Source organism: Quercus robur, chromosome 11 (assembly GCF_932294415.1).
Source record: "Quercus robur chromosome 11, dhQueRobu3.1, whole genome shotgun sequence".
NCBI classification, from domain to species: Eukaryota; Viridiplantae; Streptophyta; class Magnoliopsida; order Fagales; family Fagaceae; genus Quercus; species Quercus robur.
In genome coordinates this window covers 19,680,709-19,694,741 of record NC_065544.1, presented here as the reverse complement: position 1 = coordinate 19,694,741, position 14,033 = coordinate 19,680,709, and the positions used below count along the sequence as shown (strand labels likewise).

At 33.5% G+C, this 14,033-nt stretch overlaps 1 long non-coding RNA gene across 1 annotated transcript; it reads right to left on the bottom strand.

The window, feature by feature from the left end:
* Positions 1 to 431: 431 nt before the first annotated feature.
* On the bottom strand, positions 432 to 5,632 carry LOC126705502 (uncharacterized). Its single transcript, XR_007648301.1, has 2 exons — positions 5,430 to 5,632; positions 432 to 770 (listed from the first exon to the last, which is right to left on the bottom strand). It is a non-coding gene; the product is annotated as an uncharacterized LOC126705502 (long non-coding RNA).
* Positions 5,633 to 14,033: the final 8,401 nt, after the last annotated feature.

Genomic DNA, 14,033 nt, shown 5'->3' with positions numbered 1-14,033 from the left:
TTGTATAACAGGCTAGTGAAGTGAGTGTGATATTTTTAATGCCAAATCAATTCGCTAGCCTTATTCTTTATGTATGACTTTAATGTTATGGTGTTTTCATTGCTATGACTGTGTTTTTATTATAATTATTTTTTAATTTTCAAGATGAATTAGCACCTTATTCCTTTGAATCCATCAAAATTGGATAATATGTAGGAGCTTATTCACTTACAACACAAATTAGCTTTAATCCCCAGAACCCATATTCAATACAATCCAATATGGCTAAGGTCCTAATTAAGGATATTACCAGTCACGACAAACTGCCCTGTTAAAAGCATTTTACAGGCAACATAAACCATTGACAAACTTTTTCCTATTTATTTGGATAAAGGAGAAATTTTAATATCAAAACAAACAAAATTTACAATGAAATTCAAATTCCAAACATCAAAACAAAATCAACCCTAAATCATTTGCAAATACTAACCTACTAAGTACTAACTTCCGCCAATACCACCAACCTTCTAATGAACCAAAAACATTACAATTCCAAATTAAGACAAGTATTCCAAACCACACAAGTACATCACAATATCACATTAGAACCAATGTTCAAAGCTCACAGCAAACTTACAACCGAATAAAACAATTTGCAATCTTCAATTCAAAACTTTGACATCAACCTTTGCAATTAGATGGTAGCTGATTCCAGGACATTCGCACAAGTAATTGGGGTACTTGTATTTGGCTTCCTTGAAGATTTGGAGTGTTAATAGGTTTTTCTGGTTCTGTAAAATTTGAGAAAGGTGTGTCAGTGTCAAAAGTCTTAGCCATCTCACAGTCATGGTGTTTTAACATCTGCTACATCTACTCAATCTTACCTCCAACATATGCTACATCATTGAAACAATTAATCCTCAAATATAAGAAAGTAATTCAGCACAGAACAGCAAATTTATTAATCTGCATGAACACAATATATACAGAAGCCAAAACTCAAAAGAAAATCCCAGGCATGTATTGTGCGTAGGCTTATGATTGCATTCTTTGTATAAATAAATGATAAGAATTCCTTGCATGAGTTCAATTATATTGAAATACTATCTTAGGCCAACTCTTGCTTTGGCAAAATATCAAACCATTAAAATGCAGAGCCTTTGTATCTTTATATATCAGCAGTGTTGGAGAACACTTAAGTGCATAAGCCTCTTGGAGCCTAGGCACATTTAAGCACACTTGACTTTGACATATTTGCAGGCATTCAGGTAATCTTGTAGAGTCACTGTAGTTTTTTGTTCTGTTATATGTTATGAAACTCACATGCCACTTCTTTTAGTTCCTCTGGCTTAGGTGTCAATTTTTTAAAACCAGACCAAACAACCAGTCTAAAAAGGTTATTTAAACTGGGATGACATCATAACTAAGTTAATAATTAATTAAATTAAAAGTAAATAGAATAAATTTGTATTACTTGCAATGATAACTAAAAATATTTAAAGAAATGTAAATCATTTTTAAACAAACTTTCACAACTTTTGTAAGAAAGATAGCCAACAACAAACCTTAAAGAAGCAAACTAATGTTAGACTAGTGTAATTAGTCCTTCAAGTACAAAGCATAATTGCATGAACAGAGGGAAGTGAGAGCTGCCGTTAAAAGATATAATCTCTAAGCTTTTTTAATGGTTGAAACAAAAATTAAGGCTGAGAAGGCTTCATGTATTAAAGATTGTATTGTTCTTAATTGGGGGTTCATTAACAATTTGGTTGCCATGAGCTTGGAGGATCTGATTTTGTTAGAATTGTGATGCTATTGAGGAAAAAGTTTTCCATAGCTGTCATAAGTAATTCATTGTGAAATCACTATGGTTAAGGGGCAGTCTGTTTCTGCTTCTTTAAACTAGAAGATAACTATGGTCTGATTTATTTAACCTCAAATGTCTAGCAGGTAAGAATCCTTGGGGAATGTTAGGAATCCAAATATAATGTACAGGAAGTCACCTGTGCTGCAATGTATAATAGTATAGCTGGTGTATTGGTTAGTTAGTTAAGCTGATGTCAGTTATGATGTCAGCTAGATTCAGTTAGTTGATATTCTTAGGCAGGAAAATGTAAGGGATTGCATATAAGATGCTAAGGAATGTATGAGAAAGGCTATCCAGAAAATTAACCAAGTTTGTTCTTTTATTCCTCTCTAATTCTTTCTACTGCTTAGGAGATGGTTACCCTCAAAGTAACTCTCATTTTTCTTCTCTTTTCCATTCTTCTTTTCATCCATTTCTGAATTACCAAGAACCTAACAATTGGTATCAGAACCAACTTTCCTGCAACCATGGCTTGGTGGTGATTTTAAACTGTGTAAGGGGTGTGGAGGAGAGATTTGGAATTATAAATTTTCTCTGTTTCAGGATGTGTTTCACCAATGATTTCAGGAGCTAGAAGTGTTAGATCATCCTTACATTAATGCACTATACACTAGGTCTAATAAGAGGGAGGAAGATCAATTCTAGACAGGAAGTTAGACAGTCTTTGTTAATTGTTATTGATTTGACTGTTCCTCATACTGGGGTTGGATTCATTTTGTCAGGTGTTTCAGATCCTACTGTTGCTTATATGTCTTTCCATAATGTCATCAGTTATGGCCCAAGCCATTCAAGTTCTTTCATTTCTGGACAGATCATCCTAAGTTTATGAAGATAACTAGAGCTCTTTGGAGCAAAGAAATTGGTGGTGTTCCCATGTTTAGATTGTGCAGGAAGATGAAGTTGCTTAAGGTTGAGCTGAAGAAGTTGCACCAGGAATTTTTCGGTGGTCTTCCACTTAAAGTCCAAAAAGCTGAAGAGGATCTAGAGGATGTACAAAGAGGACTTCTTCTCCTCCCAGGTCAGCAGGTACTATTACAGAAAGATAAGGAGAAGCTTCATTGTTTCATTGCTTAAAGTAATGCTGGGCCCAAAACAGCTTACTTCCATGGAATTCTGAAAGTTAGGAATGCAAAATAATCAAATTAGGTGTTTATATGACAAACAAGGCAGGAGAGTGGAGGATCCTCATGGTACAAGAGTTGGCTATTAGTTTCTACCTGAAATTCGTTGGTTGTCCTGCCAGGACAGATGAAAGCAAATTGGAAAGCCTTTCACAGCTCATACCGGATGGTATTCCTGAGGATAAAAATCAAGTGCTTCAAACAGATGTTACTACTGATGAAATCAAGTGGTCTCTGTTTCCAATGAAATGGGACAAAGCTCTTGGTCCAGATGGCTATTCCGCACATTTTTTACATGGGTGATCATTAGAGAGGATATTCTTGCTGCTGTCAACTCCTTTTCCTCAGGTAAACTATTAGGTGAGGTTAATTCCATGCTATATTCATGGTCCCTAAGGTCCCAAATCCTTCAAGGATGGGGAAGTTTACACCCATCTCTTGCTGCAACATATTCTACAAGTGTACAAAATATTAGCTAACGCATTAAAGTTGTGCTTATTAGATGTCGTTAGTCCTGTTCAGACAACCTTTATTCCAGGTCATAGCATGGCAGAGACATTCTCTTGCAGGCTCAAGAATCGGTGAACAGCTATCATAAAGAAGAGTGACCAGGTAAATTTACTATAAAAGTAGACCTAATGAAGGCTGATGACTCGGTGGATTGGAAATTACTTCTGAGGTGCTTGTGTGCCTGTGGTGTTCCTGAAAGATTTGTGCAATGTGTTGGATGTTTGCATCACTTCACCTAAGTTCTCTGTCATCTTTAATGGTATTCTTGTGGGGTATTGAGCAAGGGTGATCCTTTGTCCCCTTTTTTGTTTGTTACTGCTTTGGAGGCTTTTACAAAGCTCATGATGTCTAGGGCTACTAATGCAGCAGGCATCAAGTTTCATCCTAGAGTGATAAGCTCCAATTAACCATTTATGTTTTGGTGATGGTCTTTACTAGTGCTCACCTAGGCTCTGTTAGCATCATAGAAAATGCGTTAGACGAATTCAAAATTCTTTCATGTCTTCAAGCAAACACCAGCAAGAGTGAAGGTACAATGGCCCAGATATTATCTTTCTTGAAGTTTGTTGAAGGCCAACTGCCACTTAGATTTTTAGGCTTGCATTTGATATCTAGAAAACTGTCTAGTAGTGACTGCACTCCTTTAAATTCCTGGTGTGACAGAAAACTTTCTTTTGCAGGGAGGTTACAACTCATACGATCCGTGCTCTATGGTATTCAAGTTTACTGGACTAATATCATCATTATTCCAGTTAAAGTGACCAAAGAGATAGAGACGTGCTTCAACAGATTTTTGTCAACAGGTGCAGATTCTATAGTCTTCAGAGGCAGGCATAGCTGCACAGGATGTGGTTTGCTTTTCTAAATCGAAAGGAGGATTGGGGCTTAAAAAGCTCTAGGACTGGAATAAGGCTGATGTTACTAATCACGTATGGAATCTCTTTATACAGGCAGGTTCCTTGTGGGTTGCAAGGGTACACACCTATCTCTTAAAGGCAAAAGCTTTAGTTATGTCCACATACCCAATTTGCTCATGGGATTGGAGGAAGATGCTAAAGCTTAGAGAGATGGTTAAACCTCCGCTTAGCCATTCTATAGGTAATGGAGTAAGAACTGTACTTTGGCATGGTAAGTAGCATCCTAAAGGTGCTTCATTTTGAGAGTTTGAATTCAGATTGGTATATGAAGCAGTGAGTAGTTATGATGCTAAATTCTCGAGTGTTCTTCAAGATGATAACTTGATCTGTCCCCCAGCTAGATCAGATCAGGTGGTAGCTTTTCAAGCTGGTCTTTCACAAGTTCGAATAGCAGGTGTTGATTCTGTTCACTGGATTCTCTCTAAATCTAGTATCTTCTCATATTCTTCTGCTTGGAATAAGATTTGAGTTAAACACGAGATAGTAAATGGGGATAAACTGATTTGGCAACCTCTTTGTATTCCTAAACACTCTTTTATCAGTTGGCTATCGCTTCTTAAACGGGGATATGGGGGTGATATCAAGTGCTTGTTCTATAGAAACTTTATAGAGAGTTGCGATCATTGTTGTTCGAGTGTCCTTCTTTCACTCATAGAATTCGGAGCAATCTTATGCATTGTGTCAGTTTCACCAATTAGCATGCTCTGTTCTCAATTGGGTATTGATAAGTTGAAGTGTGCTATCTACCATATATGGATTCAGATTACAAGGTCATTCAATGGGAAGATATATATATTTTTTGTCAGAGAGCATTGCTACTGTGTAAACAAACAAATGTTTTCCAAGTTTCACACTGTAAACAAAGCAAAATAAAAAGAGGAAATCATAAAAGCACTGCCCATTTCATAAAGCAGAACATTCACATACAAAATGACGGTTCCTTAATCACAAATAAATTCAGCAAAGAAAGAACAGAATGAATGAATCATGATTTCCAAAATCCAAAGTTACCAAAAAAAAGTGAGCATAACTTACAGAGACTGTGAAGGAGTGAAGTGAGGCAGAGAGAGAAACATGGTTGTGAAGAATGGGTCACGCCAATATTAGAATTACTGAGCTTTGATACGGCTACACGTGTGGGTCTCAGCGCCGGCTACAGAGATACTACGACACCATCGGCAACAAAGAGACGATTCACCTCCGCACCGGTTCTTTTTTCTCCCCTTCCCCAAAATATGCTATTGTTTGAATTTAATTTAATTTAATATTTTGTTCTGCCTAATTAAATTTCTGGGTTTTTTTTTTAATTTTTTTTTATTAACGTTTTAAAAAAAAAAAATTAAGATATAAAAAGGTGAGTTATGGCACAACATTGGAAGGATAGTTTAACTGATTATTACTAAATTGATGATAATTGAAACTAGAGTATTGAAATGATAAAATGCAAATTTGAAAGATTGAAATGAAAAGTTAGAAAATTTAGAGGACGAGTTTTGTATTTTGACCTTAAATAAACTCACAAGAAGTTCCAGTCATATAATACACAAGCAATGCTTCCATTGCATATCCAGTTAGGCTTTGTTGATATATTAAAAGCCAAAACTTTGAAAATATTCAATTAGATTTTAATTGGATTCTTAATTTTGTATCATATGTTCTATTTAATTTTTAATTTTTATGCCAAGTGAATTATTGAGCGTAAAATTAAAAAGTCCAAATTCAATAACATTCTAAATTGGACTTAAATTGAAGTCCAATTTTACGCCACATTTCCATCTAAATTTTTAATTTTTGTGGCAAGTAAATTATCGAGTGCAAAAAATATAATGAGAAACTATTACATATTTTAAAAATGTATGGTTTAAAAATGTGTAAGTTAATACTATGTATAATTTGAACATTTTCTAAAAAAAAATGTATAGTTTAATTCTTGTAATTGTGATTGTTTTTAAATTATACACATGCATATACACGAGTTACACATTGTTTATATATATATATATATATATATATCTATATCTATATCTATATAATAGCAGAAGCTGAGAGAAAATGAATTCCTAGAATTAAGGAGGTAATAACAAATAGGAAAAACGATAATTTAAAATGCTGCCACGTTTACCATTTTTTCTTTAAAATACCGTACGTTGAGTCCGGAAGACTCACCTATACACCTGTTCAACCCGAAACAATCATAATAAAAGCCACTAATTGGCCCGCATGTTACACCTGTTCAGCCCAAAGCAAACGTAACAAAAGCCATCCATTTCTCACACCGAAAAGGTTTTAAAGTTACAGAGACGGTTTGCTGAAAGAGGAAAAACACAAAAGAACAAAGAGAGGCAGAGAGATTTCGTAAACTGCAGAAGAACAAAGATTGAAAGAGAGATCGAAAACATTACAAAAGAGAGATCGAAAACAAATGAAGAACAGAGATCAACAAAGAGATAAATTTCAGGGCAGCCATCACCGTCATGCAATCGGAACCGTTACCGGTGAAGGTTTTCTTTATTCTTTTTAAAATTAAATGATAAATATGATTTTATATTTGAGTGTTTCGATTTAGGCATTTGGGTTAGATTTGGTTTTGTTCAAGGTTATAAGATTAAATTTGGTTTATGGGTAGGGTATATGTGTTGCTTTGGATTTATTTAACTCTCTCTTGGATTCAATTGTAGATTTCATTTGTAAATGATTGATTTCAATTTCAAATCTATGTAATAAAAAATTAAAGGGTTTTTCTTAAACTTTTCTTTTTCTAGGTTTGTAGGTGGAAAGGCAAATCCTTGGAAGCAATGCAAGTCTGATTAGAAGCGGTACTACCAGCTATAGTTTCCACTCTATTGGAACCATCCCTGGTAATTTTTTTTTTAATTGAATATTAAATATGCTTTATAAACCATTACCAAACCCTTCTTCTGTATCTAAAGAGGTACTAACTAACTTTGTTTATTCATTTTTTTATGTTGTTTGGTAATGGTTTTTTTTGCTAATCAGAGTAGTTTGTTTGTTTTGGTTTGATTTCTTTATTGGTTAAGATATTTACTGACTCACACCGTTTCTATAATTTATAACTTAGTCTTGCATCATGCGGGTACAATGATGAAACATATGTCACATTACATTTAAAAATTTCCATGCGCTGGTACATCTGCAAGCTCATTACTTGCTGTATATAATACCTTTCTAAATAGGCTCAACTACTCAAGTAGTTGGTTGCAATCCCTCGGTGCTTTTACTTAGTTGTGCTTATTTTGTCTTGGGTGTAATTTTTGGGTGGATTCATGTTGCAAAACATTCATCTCATTCCCATTTGGAACAAGCAAACTATGTGTTTGATAAAATGTCTTACTCACTTTTGCAAGTTCAAGTCAACTTCACACAAACACTAATGTTATAGCTAAGTTAATTATGCCATACATTTGACTTCCAAATTTCATTTTCTCATGTTCATTAATGGTTTAATGTTGTGTCTATGGAGGGCTACAGTACAATTACAATTCCAATGTCACATGCAGCCAAACTGGTTTCAATGTCTGCTTTGACCATACAGAAGCTGCCAATGCAATTGTTGCGTCCAAAGTACTCTTTACTAACAGTGACAAAGTTAGGTTTGCTGGGCTGTTTTTCTCTTTCCTTTCTCAATTCCTCTAATAGTATTTGAAGAAATCCTTGAACCAAATTTCCCCTACCTCCGTCCAAAAATTCCTGCCTTTGCAAAATTGTTAAGATGGACATGCAATTTATATTGGAGTTACACGCGCCAAATGTGTGACACATGCAAATTAAGGAGATGTTTTATTAGTTAGTTAGTGCCAAGAACTTACAAATCTTTATTCTTATTTTAATTAGAATGTAATAATGTTGGATTTTTAATGGATTGTAGCATTTGGGTAGTAATGAGCTTGAGGGAGGGCATCCATTTTATTATATTAACAGTTCATAGAGAACGCATATATGGCTCATTGATCTTACTTTCCTAACATTTTTTTTCCTCATAGATAGAGCTTAAATTTTTATAAGCAAAACTAATTAAGTTTTGTGTTATTTCAATATTGCATAGCATGGGGTAAGTTTGTCTAATTCCCATTATTAGTCCAAAATTTTATGGAGACTTTGTGGCTGAATGAGTTTCAAGATTCTAATTTTAATAGGTTGGGTGTTGTTTTTATGTGTTTTAATTCAAGTTGTGACCAAACGATAATTGGAAAAAAATTTCTCCTAATTTTAATGGTTTGGTTGCGGGAAAAATGAGCAATGCATTTATGCTTCAATGTAGCACGGGCGTCATAATCTGCAAATCATAAACCTAGGTGAATTCTATTCCATATTCCCTTTGGTGGAAGAATTGACTGGATCAGTAAAATACTAATGTTTTGGCATGCCTTATGAACTCCTTTTTTCTTTTACGTGAATACTGATATTGGGACTGGTATAGTAAGCAATTCTAATTGAATATTTAACTGCAATTATTAGAATTGGAAAAAATGTGTGTATGTGTATGTGTATGTGTTGATCATCCTTATGTTTGGTTTATTGCTTTACCATGAAGCTGCAATTTATATTAGACACACTTAATTTTGAAAGTGTCTAATATAATACTCATTAAACAAAGTATAGAAAAAATGGAGACATACAATGTAAGCCCACTTCCCCCTCCACATATGAACCAACTAGAAATTCTCAAACTCAATAAAAGTATGACAATCCTGCTTACCTAACAAGTCTCTTGCATAAGCAACTATGGTGTACAATTAAATAATGTGCCAAGAAAAGGAGATATTTTAAAACTTGAAAAAAGCAAAGTTACTATCCATTATTGTTCTTATTATCACAATTTGTTTGTCACTAATGAATAATTATTTGAATGATAATATATACTTTCTTTTACTTTTGGAGAGAAGTTCCGGGGCAATGCAAGATGGACTCAAGGGATTCCTTGGGCTGACACTTAATTGAAATGGCCGGTATAAGTTATATCCCATGAAGAAGTACTCCAATGTATATAGTTTTAGGTGTTGGACACTATATGCTTAAATATACTACGTTATTAAATAAAGTTCATTAATATGTTAAACGATCCCGTGCATTGTGCGGGTTAAACACTAGTATATATTAATAGTCAAAGTTAAAAGAAAATTCAATTAGATTTCAAATTGGAATTCAATTAGAGTCTAATTTTGCGCCATATGTTTTATCTAATCAAAGCTTTTAAATTTTTTTGCCAAGTGAATTAATTTAGTGTAAAAATTGGATTTCAATTAGAGTTTAATTTTGTGCCACGTGCCCCATCTGATCTAAATTTTAAAAATTTTTGTGGTAAATTAATTTAGTATAGAAAATGAGGAGTCTAATATAAATAAACCTAGGTAATATATATATATATATATATATATATATATATTGTAGGGTCAAGGGCCCAGCCCATATATTGGGCCTTGGGCTTTGGTCGAGAGCATGGTGATCCGAAGACAAATAAATGGAGGTGGCAAAGTCAAACTTATAATCTAATAAATGAAATACGAATGGGAGGGTAGTCCGAGGAGGAATGTCTCCTCGGATAGACTAAGCACAACTTAAATATGTCTCCTAAAATATCAAGGTGATTTTCGAGGAAGCTCCAGTGATAGGGACGTGCCTTATGAATGTACAAGTAGGATGGGAGCTAGGAAATATTTAAAGGGAAGCTGCTGTCACCGCATTTAATGCCCTGCAACTAACTTTCTGGCCGCATTTATGTGGAGAAGACCCCTGAATAGTGTTGCCTTGGCTACTACAACTAACAGAAGGCCAGATGGGGTGTCTAATGGGACAGACACTCGAGTAATGGCTCAAATAATCAACAGATGTAGGATCGAGATCATCATGAGGGACCTATAAAATATAAGGGGGGGGGGGGGGGAATAGAGAAAATGCATTTTAGCAATCTAAATTGCACTTGTACTCTATTTAATTGATTTATATGAAAACTTACCTTCTCGAACGCTGAATTCATTCAACTCTATGTTCTTTGTTCTTGCTTAATCATCTTATACATCCATTAGAAACCACAAGAGAATCACCCTCAATATCACTAACAAGCAAAATGTCTTCTTCAAAAGATTTAGGACCTGTTTGGTAAGAGATTTCTAATAATATTATTTAAGTTTTATGAAAATATGTGTGGATAAAAAAATGTATAAAAATACGTGTTGTAGAGTTTAAGCAATAGTTTTTATTGTTTAAACACTATTATCAAACAGGGCCTTAGCTTCAGCTTCCATCGGCCCCAAAGGCAGATTTAATTTCTTGCTAAGAGCACCAACCACCAACCCCATCTAATCCCTTATCACAACACCCGCCCCACATGTCTGTTGAGAAGAAAAAATAGTAGCATCCAAATTAACTTTTTACAAAGGGCTAGTAGGTGGAACTCACGCAGGAGAACAAGTCTCATTAACAAGAGGAGCCTTTTAAGTGGCAGACTGAAATTCAGCAATATATTGCCCCACCCATTAAATTAGCATAGGACCTGATAAAACTTTCTTGCCATTTCCTTTCTCATTCCTCCGAGTCCACATAGCCCAACCAATTACAATAGCAAGGGAAAGAGTATCATCATTGCATTGTTTGCTGTCCCAAAGGAACCAAAGTAAGTCCATGAAGGACTGGAATTGCATTACGTGTTGAGTTTGAAAGATAGAAGATAACTCCCCGTACTTTAGCAGCAAAATTATAGTTCAAGCACAGATGACCCGAAGATTCCACTTCCTCATCACATTGCTCACACCTATCATCCACCAAAACACTTCTCTTCTTAAGATTAGAAAGACAAGGGAGGATATCTATACAAAGCCCTCCAAGCAAAATGCTTAACCTTATTAGGAACTTGTAAGCCCCATATCTTCGTCAAATTTTTTTTTTTTTTTTAATGCTCCATCATTAGAGCTACAGTCTCTCTCAACTTGTTGCCGTTAAGTCCATAGCCAATTTATATGCACTCATTACTAAGAACTTAACATTAGGTGTAGCATTCCAAATCGTAGAATCTTCCGGAAGAGTTGAACTAATAAGGATAACCAGAATAGTTTAAGCCTCAAGTGAAAAAAATACAGACTTGACCAATTGAGCCTTCAACTCCCCCGGTCACAATTAATCAGCTCACATACACGTGCATGTTCCTCTAGTAAATTTAAAGGAGAAGTGACCTTAAAGGTTGATGGGTAGGAACTAGGAAGCCATTTATCAGTCCAAATCTTAATCTTTTGACCATTTCCTACCCTCCATCATATTTGATATTTACATGTTGAATTGCCTTTAAATGTGTTATTTATAGTTGAATTACCAACCAATTTGATATTTATTGAAATTATTTTTCAAAAAAATGTATTTCAAAGATATTTTCTAAACAATACAAAAACAAAAACATCGAGCTCATTGATGATACATCTTAAAAAATGATCTTATAATTTTTTTTGGTAAGAATGATCTTATAATTGATTGCACTAGGAGAAATTTTTTTTTTTTTTTTTTACTGAAAAAAATGGGGCACTACGATAATGTCACTATCACTGCCACTATGTCTTTTTTCTTGGGACAAAGCCAACTTGGCAAGAATTAATTAAATATGCTAAAAAATATTTTAATAATAATATGATAATAACAATAATAATAATAACTAGTCGCTGATCCGTGCAATGCATGAGAAATCTATTGACTATGAAAAAAAATCCAACAATGAAAGAAGAATTTAAATTATCATTTATGCAATGTTGTTGACAATGCCAAACAACCTTAAAAATAAATTTATAGATCATAAAAATATCATTATAAATTAATATAGTATTGATAACGCACTTGAACTTTAATATGTTTAATATAGAACTCTTGATCTAACTTCAAAATAAATTCTACAAAATAGGAATATATTTTTAAAAAAAATCAAGTTAAGAAAATAGAAAAACTATTAAATTCATGAAAGCAATCTTAGAAGAAAGTGAACAAATAACAATGCTATTTCCATTCAATGACACAAATTGAGAGTATATAGGAACAATAACGAGACAACTTAAACTTTTTTTTTTTTTTTTTGATAAAATACAACTTAAACTTGTGAGCTACTATGAGTGTTAAAAAAAAAAAAAAAAAAAAAAAAAAAAACCCTTGTGTAGTAGCCTCAATTGATGGCTATTACATATTGGATCTATTTCAATTGAGTTTCAATTCAAGTGTTTATCTAAAATTTTAAAATTTATTTTGGTATCGGATGCACCATTTCAAGATCACACACCAGATATATATTTAAATATATATATAATAAAATTTACTATTATTTATTATTATTAAGCTAAAGTTTTTAAATTGATTTGTTCAAAAAAAAAAAGTTTAAAAAATGATTATATATAAAATTCTAATGAAGGAACGTTCAAAATTAAATATGCTATTATTGTAAATAAGCAAGCATAAAAGGGTATTTGTAAAACATGCAACTTTCCTGCAAACTTTTCAAAAATTCATCATTCCCAAGCATGTGACTCACCGCTCCATATCTCCTCAGCCACTACCCTTCTTCCTTTCTTATTTTCACTTTTTCATTATCAAACCTTTTCAAACTCTCTCCTCATCTTTTTTTCACCTTCCTTTAATTTGGAGTCTTTAGCCAGAACTCTAACCTTCTCGCCAAATCACAATAGTGTTGAGTACCTCATAACAATCAGACCTACTCATTCCCCATGATCAACTGAGATCAAGTACACAGAATTAGGGATGGAACCAAGATTCGAACCTTAGGGGGGCGAAAGCTTAAAACAATATATTTTTTTAATGAAAATAAAAACTAACATTTGTTTCATATTCAATAAAATATTACATATAAAACAAGTATTTCTTAAACATTTGATATTATAAAAATGTCAACAATCTTGCATTATCAACTATGACTTTAGAATTCCCCTCAAAAAAAAAAAAAACTATGACTTTAGAATTATTTACATTTTTCTTTTAAAAAAAATTAATATTATAGTAGACTTACTCATGATCTAAAAAAAAAAAAATGTTTCATTATTTTCATATTTCGTAGTTCTGTACACCAACTAAAAAAAAATCTAAAACCAAAATAATCACAAAAAAACAAGCACTAATTTATATATATTACTAATATTAATCACATCACACCAAATGACAAAAATAAAATTCACAAGTTCATATATATTATTAATATTAACTATATCACACAAAGTGAGAAAGAGATGACTCTCACACGGCTTAGCAAGCTCCCTTCAGTTGGGCTCTCTTGCAACCGACTCCCTGCCCGGGGATGAAATATAACCAAAAACGCTCCTATTTTTTCTTTCTAAAAAAAAAAAAAAAAAAAAGTGAGGAAGACAAAATTTTTGATAAAACCAAATCATAAAAACAATCAAACCAAAAACGTCCTACTCCTGTGACTCATCAAAAACTAGACTCACAAAAAAGTCTCACAAATTCACCAAAAACGTCCTACTCCTATCCTATGACTCATCAAAGACTAGTTTCACAAATTCAAATTCACGGATTGAGATCCCGTGCAATTCCTAGGGTATTGCACGGTGTGCAATTACACAAATCCCAGCCATCCATTTAATCCAATGGCTCCTTATTTTGACACCTCACGAGGACATG